The sequence below is a fragment of the Scyliorhinus torazame genome, chromosome 3 (genome assembly GCF_047496885.1).
Source record: "Scyliorhinus torazame isolate Kashiwa2021f chromosome 3, sScyTor2.1, whole genome shotgun sequence".
Taxonomy (NCBI): Eukaryota; Metazoa; Chordata; class Chondrichthyes; order Carcharhiniformes; family Scyliorhinidae; genus Scyliorhinus; species Scyliorhinus torazame.
The window spans coordinates 207,302,050-207,322,258 of NC_092709.1; the positions used below are offsets into that span (position 1 = coordinate 207,302,050).

Consider the following 20,209-nt stretch of genomic DNA (forward strand, 5'->3'; position numbering starts at 1 on the left):
GACGACACGGTGGCGCAGTGGTTAGTACAGCTACCTATGGCGCTGATGACCTGGGTTCAATCCTGGCCCTGGGTCACTGTCTGTGTGGAGATTGTTCATTCTCCCCATGTGTACGTGGGTTTCACCCTCACAACCCAAAGATGTGCAGGGTAGTTGGATTAGCCACACTAAATTGCCTCTTAATTGGAAAAAAATAATTGGGTACTCTAAATTTATTTTTTAAAAGGGATAGCACGTTGGCACAGTGGTTAACGCTGCTGCCTCACGGCGGCGAAGACCTGTGTTCGATCCCGGCCCCAGGTCACTGTCCGTGTGGAGTTTGCACATTCCCCCCGTGTCTGCGTAGGTCTCACGCCCACAACCCAAAAAGATGTGCAGGGTAGGTGAATAGGCCATGCTAAATTGCCCCTTAATTGAAAAAAAGAATTGGCTACTCTAAATTTAAAAAAATTAAAAGCTTATAAGGTTATTTGGAGCAGATTCCTAGCTCCCATTGACTAAATCAGTTATCAGATTATTAAGTCTTCCATGGACCATTGCATTGCTTTAAATCTTCCATCACGAGGTATATCATCTTGGAGGCAACACAATACGAAGAGGCTCTCTCACTTCCCCCATTAATGAGGGTAGCTCAATTACGAGTATATTCTGTGCTTTCCCTTAGATTTTAAATTTTTTTTCATTATTTCTCCAGTGAGTAGTAAACCTGTTTCCTTTTTCCCTTAGTTCTCATAAAATAACATATTCAGAGCTCAGTGCATCTGTCTTTGGACCATACACTGCCTGGGAAACTGAATCAGGTGGCAAGTGGGTGGAAATGTGAAGCTACAATCTGTTCACTTCCTACATTTAAAATGCCAGTCTTAGTGAGGTACCCTGCTTAATGTAATCTTAAAATGTAATCTCAAGTAAAGTTTCAGCAATGGAACCATTGGTTCCAGTTAACACTAAGAACAAGGGGAGGTGGCCTCCAGTGATGCTACCACTATTTATTCTTCATGCCACAGCCCTCTCTAAGCACAATAAAAACACAGTTGGAACTACAAGTTTTACCTTTCCAGGTACAGAAACATTAAATTAAACCCACTGAAAAGTATACCTTAGTTCTTATGCTTACCAATACAAATATAAACCCCTTAAAACAACGTTTATTTTCCGAACAGCACATCTGTGAATTTACTGACCGTGTCCCCCACATTCACGTTTAGGTCATTAATGTACACTGCAAACATCAAGGGACCCAAAACTGATACCCATGCTACACCACTAGATACAGGGGGCGGGATTCTCCGACCCCCTGCCGGGTCGGAGAATCGCCGGGGGCTGGCGTAAATCCCGCCCCCGCCGGTTGCCGAATTCTCCGGCACCGGATATTCGTCGGGGGCGGAAATCGCGCCGCACCGGTTGGCGGGCCCCCCGCCCGCGATTCTCCGGCCCGGATGGGCCGAAGTCCCGCTGCTGGAGTGCCTGTCCCACCAGCATGGATTAAACCACCTCTCTTACCGGCAGGACAAGGCGGCACGGGCGGGCTCCGGGGTCCTGGGGGGGGCGCGGGGCGATCTGGCCCCGGGGGGTGCCCCCACGGTGGCATGGCCCGCGATCGGGGCCCACCGATCCGCGGGCGGGCCTGTGCCGTGGGGGCACTCTTTGCCTTCCGCCTTCGCCACGGTCTCCACCATGGCGGAGGCGGAAGAAACCCCCTCCACTGCGCATGCGCGGGAGCGGCAGCGGCCGCTCATGGCATCCCCGCGCATGTGCCGCCCGGCAAAGTCATTTCCGCGCCAGCTGGCGGGGCACCAAAGGCCTTTCCCGCCAGCTGGCAGGGCAGAAATCAGTCCGGCGCGGGCCTAGCCCCTCAAGGTTAGGGCTCGGCCGCTCAAGATACGGAGGATTCCGCACCTTTGGGGTGGTGCAATGCCGGACTGATTTGCGCCATTTTTGGTGCCGGTCGGCGGACATCGCGCCGATTACAGAGAATTTCGCCCAGGTTTCCAGTCACTAAAAACAATCTTTGACCATAACCCTCTGCCTCCTGAGTCAATTTTGGATTCAATTTGACAACTTGCTCTGGATCTCATGGGCTCTTCTTGATCATTCTCCCATGTAGAGCCTTGCCAAAAGCCTTATTGAAGTACATGTAGACTACATCAACTACACTGCCCTCATCTACACACCTAATTACCTTGAAAAAGTCAATCAAATTTGTTAGACATGATCTTCCCTGACAAAGCCATGCTGACTATCCTTGATTAATCCTTGCCTCTCCAAGTGGAGATTAATTCTGTCCCTCAGAATCTTTTCCAATAATTTCCCTGCCACTGATGTTAGATTCACTGGCCTGCAATTGCTTGGTTTTTCATTACTTCCTTCTTGATTAAGGGTCCCACATTAGTTGTCTTCCAGTTCTCTGGCACCTCTCCTGTGGCCAGATAGGATTTCAAAATTAGTGCCAGAGCCCCTGCAATCTCCTCCCTTGCCTCACACAGCAGCCATGGATACATCTCATCTGGCCTTTGCCCCCTCCCTGCTTTCTTTACCTACATTATTCTTCTCCATAGCAAACACAGATACAAAATACACACTTACTACCTCAGCTATGTCTTTTGGCTATAAACCCAAAGGTTGCCACTTTGGTTCCCATTAGGCCCTACTCTTTCACTGGTTATCCTCTTGCCCTTAATATACTTAGAAAACACTTTGGGATTTTTATTTATTTTGCCTGCCAGTCTGTTTTCATGTCCTCTCTTAGCTCTCCTATTTTTTTTTAAAGTACTACCCTGCACTTTCTGTACTCCTCTAGGACACCCACTGTTTTGAACCCTGAATCTGCCATAGCCTCCGTTTCTTTCCTTACCCAAAGTGTTACGACACCCTGGGCTAGTGCGCGGTCAATTCCAGCTGGTATGTGCCCCAAAATCACAACACAAGTGAATTAACCAATGATTCTTATATAAATACCCAAAGTCTTTGGCCCTTGGCTGCCCAATAATCACAGTCATCAGGTTTGTAACTGTAAACATAATTACTGTTTAGTTATAACAAGAACTATAATGTAACTGCTTAACGATAAGCTAATGCCTAATATCCACTGCCCCCAGCCTCTGCACACACTCAAGGCAGACAAACACAGAGGGGTGGAAAGGGGAGGAAAAGTGGAGGAAAGAAAGAGTCGTTGTTCCAGTTGATACTTTTCTTCACAGCAAGTTGCAGATCAAAGTCTTTGGTTTACAGCCTGGAATTATATTATTTATAGATTAATTCATTCAGGTACTCTGTAGTTCAAAAATGTAACACTCTCAACTTTCCTGAAAACGCAGCTTACTTCACATTAAACTTTGCTTTCAATCATGGTTTGGCTTCAGGCCTGTGTACTCTCAGAAATGATGTCCCCACAGGCTTTCTGCAGAGAGACAGTCCTCACAGCAGCCTTCTAGGGAGAGTTAGCTGGATCTTCCTGCAGAGAGTTGGCTGGATTTTTAAAAAATATCTTTATTGAGGCATTTATATAAACAGCAAATACACAAACAAGAGCAAGAACAAACAGGAACATCATAATAAATAACTAGCTAGTCAACACTCAATCCCCCCATCTTCCCCTCCTCCCATCCTGCCTTCCCATTTTAACCCCTTTATCCCCCTTCTCCCTCTCCCCTACCCTCTTCCCCCCTCTGCTGTCACCTCTACCCTCCTTGAAGAAGTCGATGAAGGGCTTCCATCTCCAGTCAAACCCATCGACCGACCCTCTCAAGACGAACTTAATTTTTTCCAACCTCAGGAATTCTGCTAGGCCGCTCACCCACAACCCCCATTTCGGTGGCTCCGAACCCCTCCACCCTAGCAAAATCCATCTCCAGGCTATTAGGGAGGCGAGGCAAAGGTCATGACATTGGCTTCTCTCGTCCCCAGGACTCCCTGGTCTTCTGACAGTACAGATATCGCCACTTCTGGACTTGGGACCGCTGTCACCCTCATCACCTCGGACATTACGTCTGCAAACCTCTGCTGGAATCCCTTCAGTTTCGGACATGCCCAGAACCTGTGGACATGGTTCACAGGCCTCCCCGCGCACCATCTTCACCTATCCTCTACACCCTCAAAAAACCTACTCATCCTAGCCCCGTCATATGCACCCTAAACTGAATAAGGCTGAGCTTTGCACACGATGAGGATGCATTCATCCTCTTTAGGGCCTCCTCCCAAACCCCGGATTCCATTTCTCCCTCCTCAGTTCCTCCCCCATTTCCGTTTGACTTCTCCTATTGGGGCTCCCTCCCAGTCCAATAGTGCCGTATAAATCTCAGACACCATACCCTCACCCACTCCCTCCTCGATAGCACCTTATCCTGCAACCCCAAGGGCGGCAAACCGGGAAAGGCCACCTGCTTCCTCATGAAGTCATGGACCTGTAAGTATCTAAACCTATTTCTGCTGGGCAGTTCCTATTTCTCCTCCAGGTTCACTAAACTCGCAAAGCTGCCCCCACAAACAGGTCCCCAAAACACTCAATTCTTGCCTGCCACCACCCCCGAAGCCTTGCATGCAACACCCACACCCGGTGCAAACCTGTGATTGTCACAATTCGGTGCCCACACCGAGGTACCTGCCAACCTCAGATGTTGCAACCACTGCCCCCACCCCCTCAGGGCCGCCACCACCACTGGGCTCGTGGAGTACCTGGCCAGCGTGGATGACAGAGGCACCGTCAACAATGCCCCAATCTGGTTCCTCTAAAAGAGGCCACCTCCATCCACCCCATGCCAAACCTTCCCCCACTACCCACTTCCTAACCATAGCTATATTAGCTGCCCAATGATAATTCATTATATTTGGCAAAGCCAGCCACCCCCCACCCATCCCCTCCTCATCCCCATTCTAACAACATCTTCTTAACCGCTCACACAAACTGCAAAATCAAAGCGTTGACTTTTTTACACAATGACTTTGGGACAAAGATCGGGAGGTTCTGAAAAACAAATAGGAGCCTCGGCAGCACTGTCATTTTCACTGCCAGCGACAGTGGCAACGCATCCCGCCTCTTAAAATCCCCCTTCATCTGTTCCACCAACTGAACCAGGTTCAGCTTAAGCAGCTGTGCCCATCCCCATGCCAGCTGTATGCCCAAGTATCTGAAGCTCACCCTCACCGCCCTGAACGGCAGCTCTCCCAACCTCCTCTCCGGCACAATCCCTCTCCAACTCCTCGATGCTCTAAACAAATTGCCAATCGCTGTACTGCTAAGGCAAAAAGCAACGGGGAGAGTGGGCACCTGGAGCACGGTAGCATAGTGGTTAGCACAATGACTTCACAGCGCCAGGGTCCCAGGTTCGATTCCTGGCTTGGGTCACTGTCTGTGCAGAATCTGCACGTTCTCCCCGTGTCTGCATGGGTTTCCTCCTGGTGCTCTGGTTTCCTCCCACAAGCCCCGAAAGACATACTATTAGGTAATTTGGACATTTTGAATTCTGCCTCCGTGTACCCGAACAGGTACCGTAATCTGGTGACTAGGACCTTTTCACAGTAACTTCATTGCAGTGTTAATGTAAGCCTAATTGTGGCAATAAAAAGATTATTTTTGTCTTTTTCCATAACTACCTTAAATCATACTGAGTTATGGTTACTATCATTGAAATGTCCACTGACAGCTTTACCACTTGCCTCTCTTCATTCTCTAAAATTACGTCAAATATGGTTCCCTCTCTGGAAAGACGTTCTACCTGCTGGCTCAAAAAGCTTTCCTGAATGCACTTTAAGAATTCTGCCCCCTATAAGCCTTTCACACTTTGCCTATCCCAATTATTATTGTGGCAGTTGAAATACCCTACTATTATTACACTATTACTTTTACACTTCTCTTAGATTTGCCTACATTTCTGCTCCCTGCCTGTCTGGGGGGCTATAGTACACTCCCAGAAAACTGATTTGTTTTTAATTTCCACCCATGTGGCCTCATCTGGGAAACCTGCTGTAATATCATCCCTCCTCACTGCAGTAACTGACTCCTTGATCAATATTGCTACACCACCTCCTCTGTACACCTCCGCCCAGACTCGCCTGAAGATTCTATATCCTGGAATATTGAGCTCCTAGTCCTGTCCCTCCCTTAACCATATCTCTGCTATAGCAATAGTATTATATTCCCATATGTTAATCAATACCCACAATTCATCAGCCTTACCTGTAAGACTCCTTGCATTAAAAAAAAATCACACCCAGCCTTGTTATATTCCCTTGTACCTTAACATGTATCTCTTAGCTCTGCCTTCCAGATTGATTTGGCTTTTCTTCTATATTTGCTAGCCCCCCCCCCCCCACCACTGTATCTCCACATTGTGACCCAACTCTCTGGGGTTGAGTTTAAACCCCCGTAACAGCACGAGTAAACCTCCCCACAAGGATGTTGGTCCCATTCCAGTTCCGGTGCAACCCGTCCAACTTGTACTGGTCCCACCTTCCCAGAAATGGATCCAGTGATCCAGGAAACTAAAGCCCTACCTCAGACACCATCTCTTCAGCCACGCGTTCATCTGCCCGATCCTCCTGTTCCTATAAACTCAAGCACGTGGCATCGGTAATAATCCAGAGATTACAACCTTTGGGGTCCTGCTTTTCAATCTGATACCTAGCCCCCTACATTCTTGCTGCAAGACCCCATTCTTCTTTCTACATCTGTCACTGGCACCAATGTGAACCACAACCTCTGACTGTTCACCCTTCAGAATGCCCTACAGCCACTCAGTGACATCCTTAACCCTAGCACTAGGGAGGCAACATACCATCGTGGAGAAAATAAAGAATGATCAGCTCCCCGGTTAGCTAGTGGTTAAAGATACTGTGCGGTGCCTAGTTTGACCCCTGATCACGCCTGGGTTAATAGAGATAAATCGAATTACCATTGAAGTGCCACAATTGGCTGAGCAGGAATACAAATAAGTTTCTGCTCCTGATCACTAGTCAATGACTTCTACTGGAAAATGTCTGATAAAAATAGGATCAGGGCTGTAATACCTTCCACAGTTAAATAACTGGTCAGCAATAAGTTGTGTTTACCATAAAAAAATTATTTTAGCAATAATTTTTATTAAATTATCAATAAATAATAATTGGATAACTTACTGAAAAACCACAGGCTCCCATGGTAGCAAATCGTACAGGCGGTAGCAATTTCAAGAGAGGAGCAGAGCAGAAAATTGGAAATATACATTATTGTATAATGTGTGTGTCTGACAATGCCAGTGAAGAGCCACATTTCCAGTTCTCTTCGTCCTAATTACTAAACTACCTGATAATGATCCATCCTCTGACTAATATTGAGTGGGAGGCGCACTATCTGTAATAATTATAGGCATAAAAGGGGAGATCAATCAATGCTTTAAGACTTGGACCTTTTATAATCATTACTGCTAGGATACCAAAGAAAATTAAGACAAATGCATCTCAACCATTTTACTGCCATGAGAAAATGGTCGGGGGTGGGAAAAGGGAGGAATGTGCCGCAATGCAAATTGTAACAGTGTGTCTGGTGCCTTTTGCCGTCTGTTTTTAGTTCCAATTTTAAAATACCCATTGAAAAGTGTATTTTTTCCCAGTTTTCAGCTGAATCGCTCTAGTCCGAACACACATGATGTGGCCGGCTGCCTGTGAATATCTTGTGAAAGAATTGTAACATGTTTCAAAAGCAGTGTTAATATTAAGATGAGCTTTGACAAAAGGGTCATCCAGACTCCAAACGTTAGCTCCCTTCGCTCTCCACAGATGCTGCCAGACCTGCTGGGATTGTCCAGTATTTTTATGTTTTTTGCTTAATATTAAGACGAAACGATTGCGGAAAAGATTCCCGGGAAACTCTCCATACTGAAATATCTTCATGCACACTCTCTCCACGCTTCAGTCGCATCCGACTGGGCGACCCCAGTACACATACCGCTGGCTGGTCATTATTGACCACGCCCTGTGTCACTCGGAGCCATCGCCCGGGGTTACTGGAGGTGATGGAGCAAGAGAGAGTTTCGTGAGCTGCAGGTTTAACCGCTAGGTGGGGGCAGCGTGAAAATGAATGAAGCCAGACGGGGGTGTTAATGTCCTTGGGTGGTATTCTGCTGAAAGCGATCAGCTGGCTGGTCGGTGCTTGGTCTGAACCTGGGAACCCAGGTGATTCTGCCTAGGAATATTTCTTGGCGAGCCACCTCCCGAGTACAAATGGAAAAATAAACAAAAATAGAGCTAAGAATAAAGTGGACATTTTAGATCCGGTAATAGAAAATTTAATCATGTTTATTCTGGTTATGGTTTCATTTGCGGCGGAGTAACTTGAGTAAATACACTTATAAAAAGTAACAGAACATTTACCCACTTAGTAAACTCGTGTAGAACAGGATGTTTTTGCTGGAATTGACGATTCGTTTCGTAAGGCATCCTAATTGTAATCTACACGTTTTGCAAGTGTGCAAAGTTTAACAATTGCATTGAATATTGATTCTCTGACTTGTCAGGGGAGAGCAGCTCCATTGAAATACTCGATGAGAAGCAATTGCCTGACTGCAGGCAGGAGCAGCTCCCCTCACCTCCCCCCCCCCCCCCCCCCCCCACGTGGATGGAGAAAGGGCTGATCAATGGTCCAAATAGGGAGAGTGGGATTATTCAGGAGACAGCTCTTTGCCACATTCTGGTCCTCCCTCAGCAGAAGCAGCAATGGAGACGGAATAGACCCAAACCGCTGGACTGCACATCATCCTCTACTCTGGCACATCCCAAAGCAACAACAACAACAAAAGAAACGCCATAACGTGCAGCGATCAACGCAGAAGAGAAATGTGATCAGGGATTGAACTGGTGAATTAGATGTAAGGTATGGCTGCTTGATATGAAACCTCGCGTAAATGATGGATGATGTTGCTCTGTTTTATGGTTTACTGTGATGACAATTCCTGTAGGTTTATGTATGTGTTAGCCATGGTGTTTATTGATAGCGTGCAAAAACAGGCAGCAGGAGTAACTGACAAAGCGATGCAAAGGTCAAGCAGAGGAAAAGGCAGTTTCTCAGTCACCGTAAATCGTGAAAAACCAGGAGGTGGATCGCCCAGTAAAACACAGCGATGTATCAATGTGATTTATATATATATGTACACACATAGAAAATGCGGTTTCATATCCAAGGTTACTGTGTTAGATTTTGCATTTTTGGAGATTTAAAAATCTTACCACCTCTGTTTTTAATGATCGCTGACTCATTTACATGGAGCAATGGATATGCGATTCAAATCGGTGCCGCTGGGGAAAAGGGCGTTTTAAAAGCATCCCGTCAGCTTCAAATAGCATAATTTAACAGCAATTTTCCTTTTGTATTTGACACGAGCTGTGCAGTTTTATTGCTTGACATGTTGCCCATTTTGTCCAGTGGAAGATTCACTCCTCTGTTCTGAATGAATATTTCTCTTGCTCCAGAATATGTCCCCTTTACCACAACAAAAAGCAAAATGAAAGCTTTTCCAATTAGAATATGGTTTTGCTAAGAGCCGGTCAGTTGTTGTAAGGCACCATCCTTTGATATCTTGTCTATTTATAATTAATATTAAATGTAGATGGGAATGAATCTGTAGTAGTCATGTGCGGTAAAAGTGCATTGCCTGATTGACTAAGTAGACAACAGGCAGCTTTCCAGTTGTTTTACTATATGCAGACACAGACCTAGATTCTAAGAGGATGACAAGATATGTAAATAACTCAGCCATCTTTAAACAGCTTTTTTTCTTTATTGTAACATTAAATATCTTGCATTCACAGATTTCAGAGAGCATAATGATTGCACATCTTTCAGTATATTACTCATAATCAAACACCAGAGTGAACTGCCACAAAAGGAATGATTTGTTGTGTTGCCATCTTATTCTTTAGCATTCTCCCTAACAATATTTTAGAATGCACACAAAATAAAATAACATATTATGCCCTTGAAACACTGATCATTCTTAACTAGTAGGGCTGGACATAGGATCAGTTATTGAATGCAACCAATCCATCTTATCTACAATCATTGAATTATACGAGTTCAAAGGAGAAATCATAGTAGGACGTACATCCATGACACCCCAGGAGACACCACCAAATGAATAGGCTATTGTAAAGGCCAATTTAATCATTCATCCTAATGTAAATTATTAGTGGATAATTTATTAGAATGTATTGAGTCCAGTTCATAGAGTAGTTTGCAGTGCAGACTTACTTAAAAAATATTTGAAACTAATAGTTGATCATTTGTAAGGACCATTTTGAAGCCAAGAATGTTATGAACTCAGTAATTGGTTGTGTGCATGAGAGTGTAGGCTAGACTATAAATATTTGCCTATTTTGTTAAAATCTCAGTTTATTAACAAATCAGATGACAAGTTAGAATCACAATTTTACACTGCTTTTTGGGACAACAACATTTTGGCAGGTCAAGAATTCTTTGCCGTGTTGCTTAGAATGCTACCCTACTGTTTAAAGATTTGTGTTATACTGGGAGCACGTCATAATGTTTAGCATTCATGGTGTGAACTGTGAAAAAGAAGCCACATAGCTGCTAAAGCATTAAAATATATTTAGAGATTCAACAAATACATTTGTTTTAAGGATATATAATATGCCCATTGTTTTTTATCATTGCAAAATAAAATAGGGAAAATGTTCATAGCTCACTTCCTAATTTTTCAGTTCTTTTGCCACTGCTTTGCTTCTTCGCGTTTTCTTTTGCCATGAATTGTTTGCTTTCTATTGTCATTTGTAAATCCATAATATACAATGCAGTTGGAATGAATTTATTTGTGTGGCACCTACACCTAATGTAGAAATAAACAGAAATGTTTGCAATAAGGCTTGAATTGATACATACAACTTATCTGTTAAGATTTTGAAGATTCAGAAAAATTTTGAATATTGAATAAAAATTGAAAACTTAATATCTTTGGCAAGAAAGATCTTGAAAACTAATCTGGTGGTGTAAAAAATGGGGTTTACCTGAACAGAAGACTTAAATATATTTTCTGGAGCTGATGTATGATTCATCCGTTTGCAAATGTCAGGAGTATGTGTTTTGTCAGTACTGATGGGCAAATATTCGTCAAGTAACAGAGATAAAAAGAAGGACTTTTGTAAAAGATAAAAATCTTTTCATATTGCAACAGATAAAATACACCCAATTGATTTAAATGTTTAAAATAATCAAAGTAATTGAGACAATAGCATTAGAGTTGTTCAAAGTACAGTTAAAGGCTACAAAAGTAATTCCTTTAGTTATTGTGCTAAAGGGATGACCTTTGATGGGCAGAGCGTCCTTTCCTTGATCTGAACATCTCTTCGGTTTTAAATTATTGTGCTTTAATTCAGAATGTCTTGCAAACTGATTGAGTTTAGAGAATCACTGGAAGTGGCAGTGAACTTCAACCTAGTTCTATTTCAGGAATTAACCATTTTCTTTGTGGAAATAACTTTTAGTGACATTCTTTCTTCATGGGTGGCATGGTGGCACAGTGGCTAGCACTGCTGCTTTATAGCACCAGAATCCCAGCTTCGATTCCTGGGCACCCTGTACTGTGAACTCTTCTTTGGATGCCAAGCACCTTGGAGAGCCTTCCCCTTTGTAAAATGCATTGTATTCATCAGACTAATATTGTTTTTTTGCTCACCCGTGCACAAGTTGGTGGCAGTACAGCTCACAGGTACCCCAAGGATCCAGATTTCCCCCTCTGTGGGGGGTGGGGTGTAGTTATACCAGAGCGGCATCTCTGAGTGAATGAGGTAGCATCATGCCTGTGCTGTGCTGTGCTTCAGACATGCATCATCACACTTGCTTTTGTTCATAAGTGTAGGACATGGCACTGCTTCAGTCGTACTGAGGAAAGCAGCAAAAGGCCACGAAGAGCCATCATTTTCTCCCATATTGACACCAGGCATTTGGGAATGGTACCAAGGTCTCTGCTCTCTTTGTGGACCAGTCTTTGGCAGGTCTCAGTCCGTGACTGATACTAAAAGTTTAAGTTCTAGGGGATGTGAGAGTGGGTTGCTTTGGAGAAGTTTTTGCTATTGGCTGCCCTCTTAGTTATAATGACTCTGAATCTATTTTTAGGCCTGTTGGGTCTGTCCTGACCAATTCTGCATGTGTCGATTTGAACAAAACTTTTAAGGAGTCATCTTCTCTTGTGGCCTTAATCTTAGTGCTGCCTTTAGTGGGCGGCATGGTGGCACTGCTGCCTCACAGCTCCAGGGTCCCGGGTTCAATTCCAGCCTCAGGTGGCTGTGTGGAGTTTGCACTTTCTCCCCGTGTCTAAGTGGGTTTATTCCGGGTCCTCCAGCTTCCTCCCACAATCCAAAGATGTGCAGGTTAGGTGGATTGGCTATGCTAAATTGCCTCTTAGTACCCAAAAGGTTAGGTGGAGTTACTGGGTTACAGGGATAGGGAGGAGGTATGGGCTTAAGTAGGGTGCTCTTTTCAAGGGCCAATGCAGACTCGATGGGCCGAATGGCCTCCTGCAATGCACATTCTATGATTCTAGCCTTGGGTGACTGTGTGGCATCTGCATGTTCTCCCTGTGTCTGCACAGGTTTCCTCCCACAGTCCAAAAATGTGCAGGTTAGGTGAATTGGCCATGATACATTGCCCCTTAGTGTCCAAGGTTGTGCAGGTTAGGTGGGGTTACGGGAATAGGTCAGGGAGGGTGCTCTTTTGCAGGGTCGGTGCAGACTCGATAGGCCAAATGGCTGCCTCATGCACTGTACGTATTCCATGTCTAATGATATCAGGTGCTAGTAGGACTGGGATTCGAAAAGTGAACACAGAATTTTAAATTTAAATTACAAACTTAACTTCAAACATTTGGAGAGAAGAATTTAGGTTGTTTAGTTTTTGACAGGTAGATGTTTCAATTTGCAGCCTTAATGTGGAGAATTGAAGTCAGCGAAAGAGAACATTTCTACTATTGTATGCTGGTATATACTGCACTGTGTGTTAACATAAAAGATTGAATTTGTTGTAAAAGTGCAAAAGTATCGATACCGATGATTACAAGAGCCTGTATTAACTAACATGGCTAGATTGTAGGAACCTAATCTAGTTCCTTCTCTCACCTCGACACTGAGTATGAGCCTTTGTGCAAATACTCTTAGAGGGTAGCAATGACGCCACAACCATTTATAATGATTATTACATTGTCACCGGTGAAATCTATAAAGTTGGTCTCAAAGGAAAGCATTCTTCTTGGGCTGAAAGGATAATGTCATCTTAAGGAAAGACAAGTGTAGTAGGATTAGTCTAAAAAGATCACATGCAAACAATCAACTTCTTTGAAGGTAGTTTAGTGAATAATTCCAATGTTCAGATAATCATACAGTTAAATTTACTCAATATTGTTTTCATCATTATTATTAAAATCAGAATTACTCTCAATCCATTCCCATTTACTTCTGATCACTTAAACTGCACTATTGTTTGGAAAACTTTTTAATTCATTATATTTGTAGATTGTATTGAAGAACATTATTGTGTTGCTCATCCTGATGATTCCTTGTTCATCTGAAACAAAAAGTAGCATGTCATGAAAATAATGTTGAATTTTTAAAGAATCCTTCATTGGAGTTTGTTGTTGAGAAAAGATAGATATACTTTCCTTGTTTATCTTGTTTATGTTATGTACCATTCTCTGTAATTGAAGGCATTTTTTATTCAATCTTGCCATGGGAGTGCCCCTTTAAGAAAGGTTTTTGTCTTATCACATGGCTTCAGTCATGTCTTGTGTATGGGTGGAGCTGGGCTGTAGCTCTGTGAGTTTTTACTTTCGCTTTGAGTTTTGGACTGGTTCGGACAGCACAGGTTGAAAGAAGTGTCTTTCTCTATCTTCATTTAAAAAGTTGTTCCAGACTGGTAAATTAAAAGAGATAATTGCTTTCTGGAAGGAATTCAAATCTACTGTTTGAAAAGGGGAACAGAGTATCAATAACAACAATCTTATACCAGCGAGAATGTTGTGTGCTGGGCCACACCTTTGAAAAGTGGTTTCCAGTTTTACTTGGAGTTTGTTATTGAATTGAACAGTTAAGGGAGAATTCATTCAGGATTATACATAGATTACTGTAGCTGTGTGGGGTCTTTATGTTTGTAATTGATAACAATTCTTGCTGTGTGTATTTAACAAATGTTAACTAGGTTCTTAGAATAAAGCTTGCTTTTTTGATTAAAAATGCCTAAGTCTGTTGAATAACAACTGAAAGGAAGGCTAATGTGCTCATCCTAGCCAAATTCAATAAAACTTTATAGGTCAGGTAGATTCAATAATACATTTTGGAGTTGTTAAACCCTGGCCCATAACAATCTTAAGATGTGAGCATCATTGGCAAGGCCAGCATTTATTGTCCATTCATTATTGTTCTTGAGAAGGTGGTTGTGAGGTTCCCTCTTAAATCGCTGCAGTCCATGTGGTGTAGGCACATCCACAGTGCTGTTAGGGATGGACTTCCAGGATTTTGAACCTGTAATGGTGAAGGAAGGTTCAGGATGGTGTGTGAATTGGAGAGGAGCTTGCAAGTGTTCCCGTACATCAGCTGTCCTTGTTCTTCTATGTGGTGGATATTGTGGATTTGAAAGGTGCTATTGAAGGAGCCATAGCAGGTTGCTGCAGAGCACTGCCACTGTATGCTGATGGTGGAGGGAGTGAATGTTTAAGGTAATGGATGGGATGCCTATCAATTAAGCTGCTTTGTCTTTATTGGTGTCAAAGTGGCCAAACGTCTGTCCCAATCAGTGCTGCTGGTGAACTATACAGCGCAAAGAAACCGCACGGGATGCATTTTCAGCCTGTTTTCTCTTTCACAAAGAACTGCAAAAGGAATACTGGAACAACAGTGTAGTCCACTCTAACTTTAACTTGTTTGCAACAGATTCTATTTGAAAATAGCCATAATGAAGACTTCCTGGGCAAAGTGCAGTCATCTCTCACCATGAAGGGCCAAGATCGTCTGGTTGGTAGCGATACTGGGGTGATCGCTGCTGATGTAAAGGCTGCTGTGTCCTATCTTTTTGTGACCTTCAGTTGGGACTTCCTGTCCTGGCTGCTGCAATGAATCTTCAGCACAGCCATCCACGAGAAGAATGGCAAAGAAAAGGACAGGCCCCCTTTTTATGACATCAGCTGCCATATTCAGGCAAGCGTTTAAAGATATGAAAAGTTTTCAGTGAATGAGTAAGTGGTGAGTGAATGGGTGGGTGGATGAGTGAGTGGGGTGGATTTGGGGTTGGGCAGTTGGGCCAGGAGGTATTGGGGAAGTAGGCAGTTGGGCCGGGGTGGGTACTTTGGTCAAGGGGGTGGTAGTCGAGGTGGATAGTCTGACTGGATCGGATTGGGTTGTTGGTCTGTGTGTGGGAGTATATGTGTGGGGGCTATGGGTTGTGTTTTTCTGTTAATCACTGTTTAATTTCTGTTGTAACTCAATTTAACAGTTCCTAGGCCAGAATTTTATGCTCCCCCATGTTATTTTGAGGTGGTGGGGGAGTGTAAAATAGTATGGATGCGATTCCCACCAAGGTCCTCCTGCCTTGAGCCAGATGCAATATTACAGTGAGGAAGGAAGGGCCTTGGACAAGAAGCCTTCCCATATCACTTAAGCGTCTTTTCCCACCCAGCCTTAAATTTTAGACTGGTGGGCACGCAATGACTGAGGGTGGGAAACAGTAAAGGTTCTCACCCTCGATCTTGTGCGAGGAGTCGGGGGGTGATAGGGGTGGGGGTGGTTGAGGTGCCTCCATTGGAAGGCTCTCTTCAGACTGGGGATACCTCCCCTCATGGACCACAGACCTCTAGCCCTCCCTCCTCTCTGGTCTACCCGTCAGCAGTGAGATTACCCCCTCACAACCCTGAGGGCATCCCCTACCCTCCCCTCCCCTCCCCAGGATCCCTGGTACTTAGCAGCATGGTGGTTCTAGGGACTTAGTCCACAGTTTGTTTTCTCCAGGGCCTCCTAATCTCTTGCAGCTTTGGTCCAACCATGGACAAAACTCTAGATATGAGTGACTGCCCTTGGCATCAAAGCAGCATTTGACTAAGTCTGGCATCGGCAAAACTGGAGTCAATGGAAATCGGGGGAAACTCACTGCTGGTTGGAGCCATACCTGGAACAAAAGAAAAGGTTGTGGTTGTAGGATGTCAGTAATCTCAGCCCCAGGACGTCACTGCAGGAAACCCTCAGAATAATGTCCAGGCTCAACCATCTTCTGCTGCTTCGTCAATGGTTATCCTCCCATCATAAGGTCCAAATTGGGGATGTATGCTGACAATGAAGCAGTCCAGGCCTGAATGCAGCATGACCTGAAGAACATTCAGACTTGGGCTGATAAGTGACATCTAAAATATGGGAGAATCTAACCACCTCTCTTTGACATTCAATGGCATTATGATTGGTGAATCCCCACTATCAATATCCTGCCAGTTACTGTTGATCAGAAACTGAACTGGACCAGCAATAAAAATACTGTGGCTGCAAGAGCCGACCAGTGGCTAGGATGTCTGCAGAAAGTTCTTCACTTCCTTCCTACCGAAAGTCTGTCCACCATCTCATAGGCACAAATAGGGAATTTTATGGAATGCTCCCCATTTACCGGTATGAATGGAGCTCCATTAACACCCAAGAAGCTGGACATTATTCAAAGCAGATGTGTGATCAGCACTCACCCATCACTATGAACATTTACTGCTTCCACAACTGGCACACAGTTGACAGCATTGTGTACCAAATACGAGATGCACTGCAGCAACCCGTTAAGGCTCCTTCAACCCCACCGTCGAAACCCACAACCTCTTCCACCTATAAGGACAAGGGCAGCAGATGTATGGGAACTCTACCACCTGCAAGTAGCCCTCCAAGTCACAAATCATTCTTCTTGGAAAGACATCACCGTTTACTCCCTGGATCACAATCCTGGAACTCCGTTCCGAACAGCACTGTGAGTCTATCTACACCACATGGACTGCAGTGGTTCAAGAAGGCAGTTCACCAACACTTTGTCAATGGCAATTAGGGACAGGCAATAAATACTGACCTAGTCAGTGATGCCCATATCCCATGACTGAATTTTTAAAAAATACATAAGGACAAACAGCTCCAGTCCTTACTGGAGATCAATCCTGCAGCTGAATCTTGAGAGGTTTTTCAAAAAAGGGGTGTATGTGGGGTTATGTGATGTGAGCGCGGGAGAGGTGTTTTTGCGAGCTCCGGATATGCTTGACTTTATTTAATTAAATTTAGAGTAGACAACGGAGGGCGATATGTGATGGTGAGCGGTAAGTTGCAGGGGACGTGGGTGGTATTAGTAAATGTATACGCCCCGAACTGGGATGATGCTGGATTCATGAAGCGCATGTTGGGGCGCATTCCGGACCTGGAGGTAGGAAGCTTGATAATGGGTGGGGATTTTAATACGGTGTTGGACCCAGCACTGGATCGCTCCAGATCTAGGACCGGAAAGAGGCCAGCGGCGGCCAAGATGCTTAGGGGGTTTATGGATCAGATGGAGGGAGTGGACCCGTGGAGGTTTGCCAGGCCGCAGGCCAGGGAATTTTCTTTTTTCTCCCACGTGCACAAAGCCTACTCCCGGATAGATTTTTTTGTTCCGGGCAGGGCGCTGATCCCGAAAGTGGAGGGAACGGAGTATTCGACCATAGCCATTTCAGATCACGCCCCGCCCAGGGTGGAACTGGAGTTGGGAGAGGAGAGGGACCAACGCCCGTTGTGGCGGTTGGATGTGGGACTGCTGGCAGATGAGGTGGTGTGTGGGAGGGTGAGGAGGTGTATCGAAAGGTACTTGGAGGCCAACGACAACGGGGAGGTGTGGGTGGGGGTGGTATGGGAGGCGCTGAAGGCGGTGATCAGGGGAGAGCTAATCTCCATCAGGGCTCACAGGGAGAAGATAGAGGGCATGGAAAGGGAGAGGCTAGTGGGGGAGATTTTAAGAGTGGACAGGAGATATGCAGAGGCCCCTGAGGAGGGATTACTTGGGGAAAGGCGACGTCTCCAGATGGAGTTTGACCTGTTGACCACAGGGAAGGCAGAGGCTCAGTGGAGGAAAGCGCAGGGGGCGACCTACGAGTATGGGGAGAAGGCGAGTCGGATGCTGGCACACCAGCTCCGTAAGAGGATGGCAGCGAGGGAAATAGGTGGAGTTAAGGATGGAAGGGGAGCTACGGTGCGGAGTGCGACGAAAATAAATGAGGCATTCAAGGCCTTCTATGAGGAGCTGTACAGATCCCAGCCCCCAGCGGGGGAAGAGGGGATGAGACGATTCCTAGACCAAGTGAGATTCCCGAGGGTGGGGGAGCAAGAGGTGGCTGGTTTGGGGGCACCAATTGGGTTGGAGGAGCTGAGCAAAGGTTTGGGGAATATGCAGGCAGGGAAGGCCCCGGGACCGGACGAGTTCCCGGTGGAGTTCTACAGGAAGTACATAGACCTGTTGGCCCCGCTGCTAGTGAGGACCTTTTAATGAGGCAAGGGAGGGAGGGACGCTGCCCCCGACAATGTCGGAGGCGACGATTTCTTTGATCCTAAAGCGGGACAAGGACCCACTGCAATGTGAATCGTACAGGCCGATCTCGCTCCTCAACGTGGATGCTAAGTTACTGGCAAAAGGATCGAGGACTGTGTCCCAGGGGTGATTCACGAGGACCAGACGGGATTTGTAAAGGGCAGGCAAATAAACACCAATGTGCGGCGGCTCTTAAACGTGATAATGATGCCATCGCTGGAGGGAGAGGCGGAGATAGTGGCAGCTATGGACGCGGAGAAGGCCTTTGACCGAGTAGAGTGGGAGTACCTCTGGGAAGTGCTGCGTAGGTTTGGGTTCGGGGGAGGGTTTATTAGTTGGGTTAAGCTCCTTTACAGAGCCCAGAGCCCCGGTGGCGAGTGTGGTTGCGAATCGGCGGAGGTCGGAGTATTTTCGTCTGAACCGTGGGACGTGACAGGGGTGCCCCCTGTCCCCCCTGTTGTTTGCATTAGCAATTGAACCCTTGGCCATATCATTAAGGGAGTCTAGGAAATGGAGGGGGGTGGTCCGAGGGGGAGAGGAGCATCGAGTGTCGCTTTATGCAGATGACCTGTTGCTGTATGTGGCGGATCCAGTGGAGGGGATGGTGGAGGTCATGCAGACGCTAAGGGAGTTTGGGGATTTTTCGGGCTATAAGCTTAATGTAGGGAAGAGTGAGCTTTTTGTAGTACAGGCAGGGGACCAAGAAAGGGGGATAGGCGATCTACTGCTGAGGAGGGCGGAGGGGAGTTTTCGGTACCTGGGGATCCAGATAGCCAGGAGTTGGGGGGCCCTACATAAACTGAATCTGACGAGACTGGTGGAGCAGATGGAGGAGGACTTCAAAAGATGGGACATGTTACTGCTCTCGCTAGCGGGTAGAGTGCAGTCGGTCAAAATGGTGGTCCTCCCGAGGTTTCTCTTTGTGTTTCAGTGCCTTCCCATCGTGACCACCAAGGCCTTTTTTAAGAGGGTAGGCAGGAGCATTATGGGGTTTGTGTGGGCGAATAAGACCCCGAGGGTAAGGAGAGGGTTTTTGGAGCGCAGTAGGGACCGAGGAGGGTTGACGCTACCGAATTTGGGGAGTTACTACTGGGCAGCAAATGTGGCGATGATCCGTAAGTGGGTGATGGAGGGAGAGGGGGCGGCATGGAAGAGGTTGGAGATGGCGTCCTGCAAAGGAACGAGTCTGGGGGCGCTGGTGACGGCACCGCTGCCGCTCTCGCCGTCAAGGTACACCACGAGTCCGGTGGTGGCGGCAACGCTAAAGATCTGCGGCCAGTGGAGACGGTACAGGGGTGCAATGGGAGCCTCGGTGTGGTCCCCGATCAGGGGTAACCATCGGTTTGTCCCGGGGAGGATGGACGGGGGGGGGGTTTCAGAGCTGGCATTGGGCGGGGATTAGAAGAATGAGGGACCTGTTCATTGATGGGACGTTTGCGAGCCTAGGGGCACTGGAGGAGAGGTTTGGGATACCCCCGTGAAATGCTTTCAGATACATGCAGGTGAGGGCGTTTGTGAGGCGGCAGGTGAGGGAATTCCCGTTGATCCCGGCACAGGAAATTCAAGGCAGGGTGATCTCGGGCGTATGGGTGGGAGAGGGCAAGGTGTCGGCAATATACCAGGAGATGAAAGAAGAGGGGGAGGCATTGGTAGAGGAGCTGAAGGGTAAAT

At 46.0% G+C, this 20,209-nt stretch overlaps 1 protein-coding gene across 6 annotated transcripts in view; it reads left to right on the plus strand.

Annotated features, from left to right (window-relative positions):
* The first annotated feature begins 8,609 nt into the window (after nt 1–8,609).
* Nucleotides 8,610–20,209, plus strand: part of cracd (capping protein inhibiting regulator of actin dynamics) — a 389,395-nt gene continuing 377,795 nt past the window's right edge. For all 6 annotated transcript variants that reach the window (XM_072496811.1, XM_072496816.1, XM_072496812.1 and 3 more), the window contains exon 1: nt 8,610–8,845. The gene's annotated coding sequence lies outside the window, so the exon portion shown is untranslated. The remainder of the gene's footprint in view (nt 8,846–20,209) is intronic.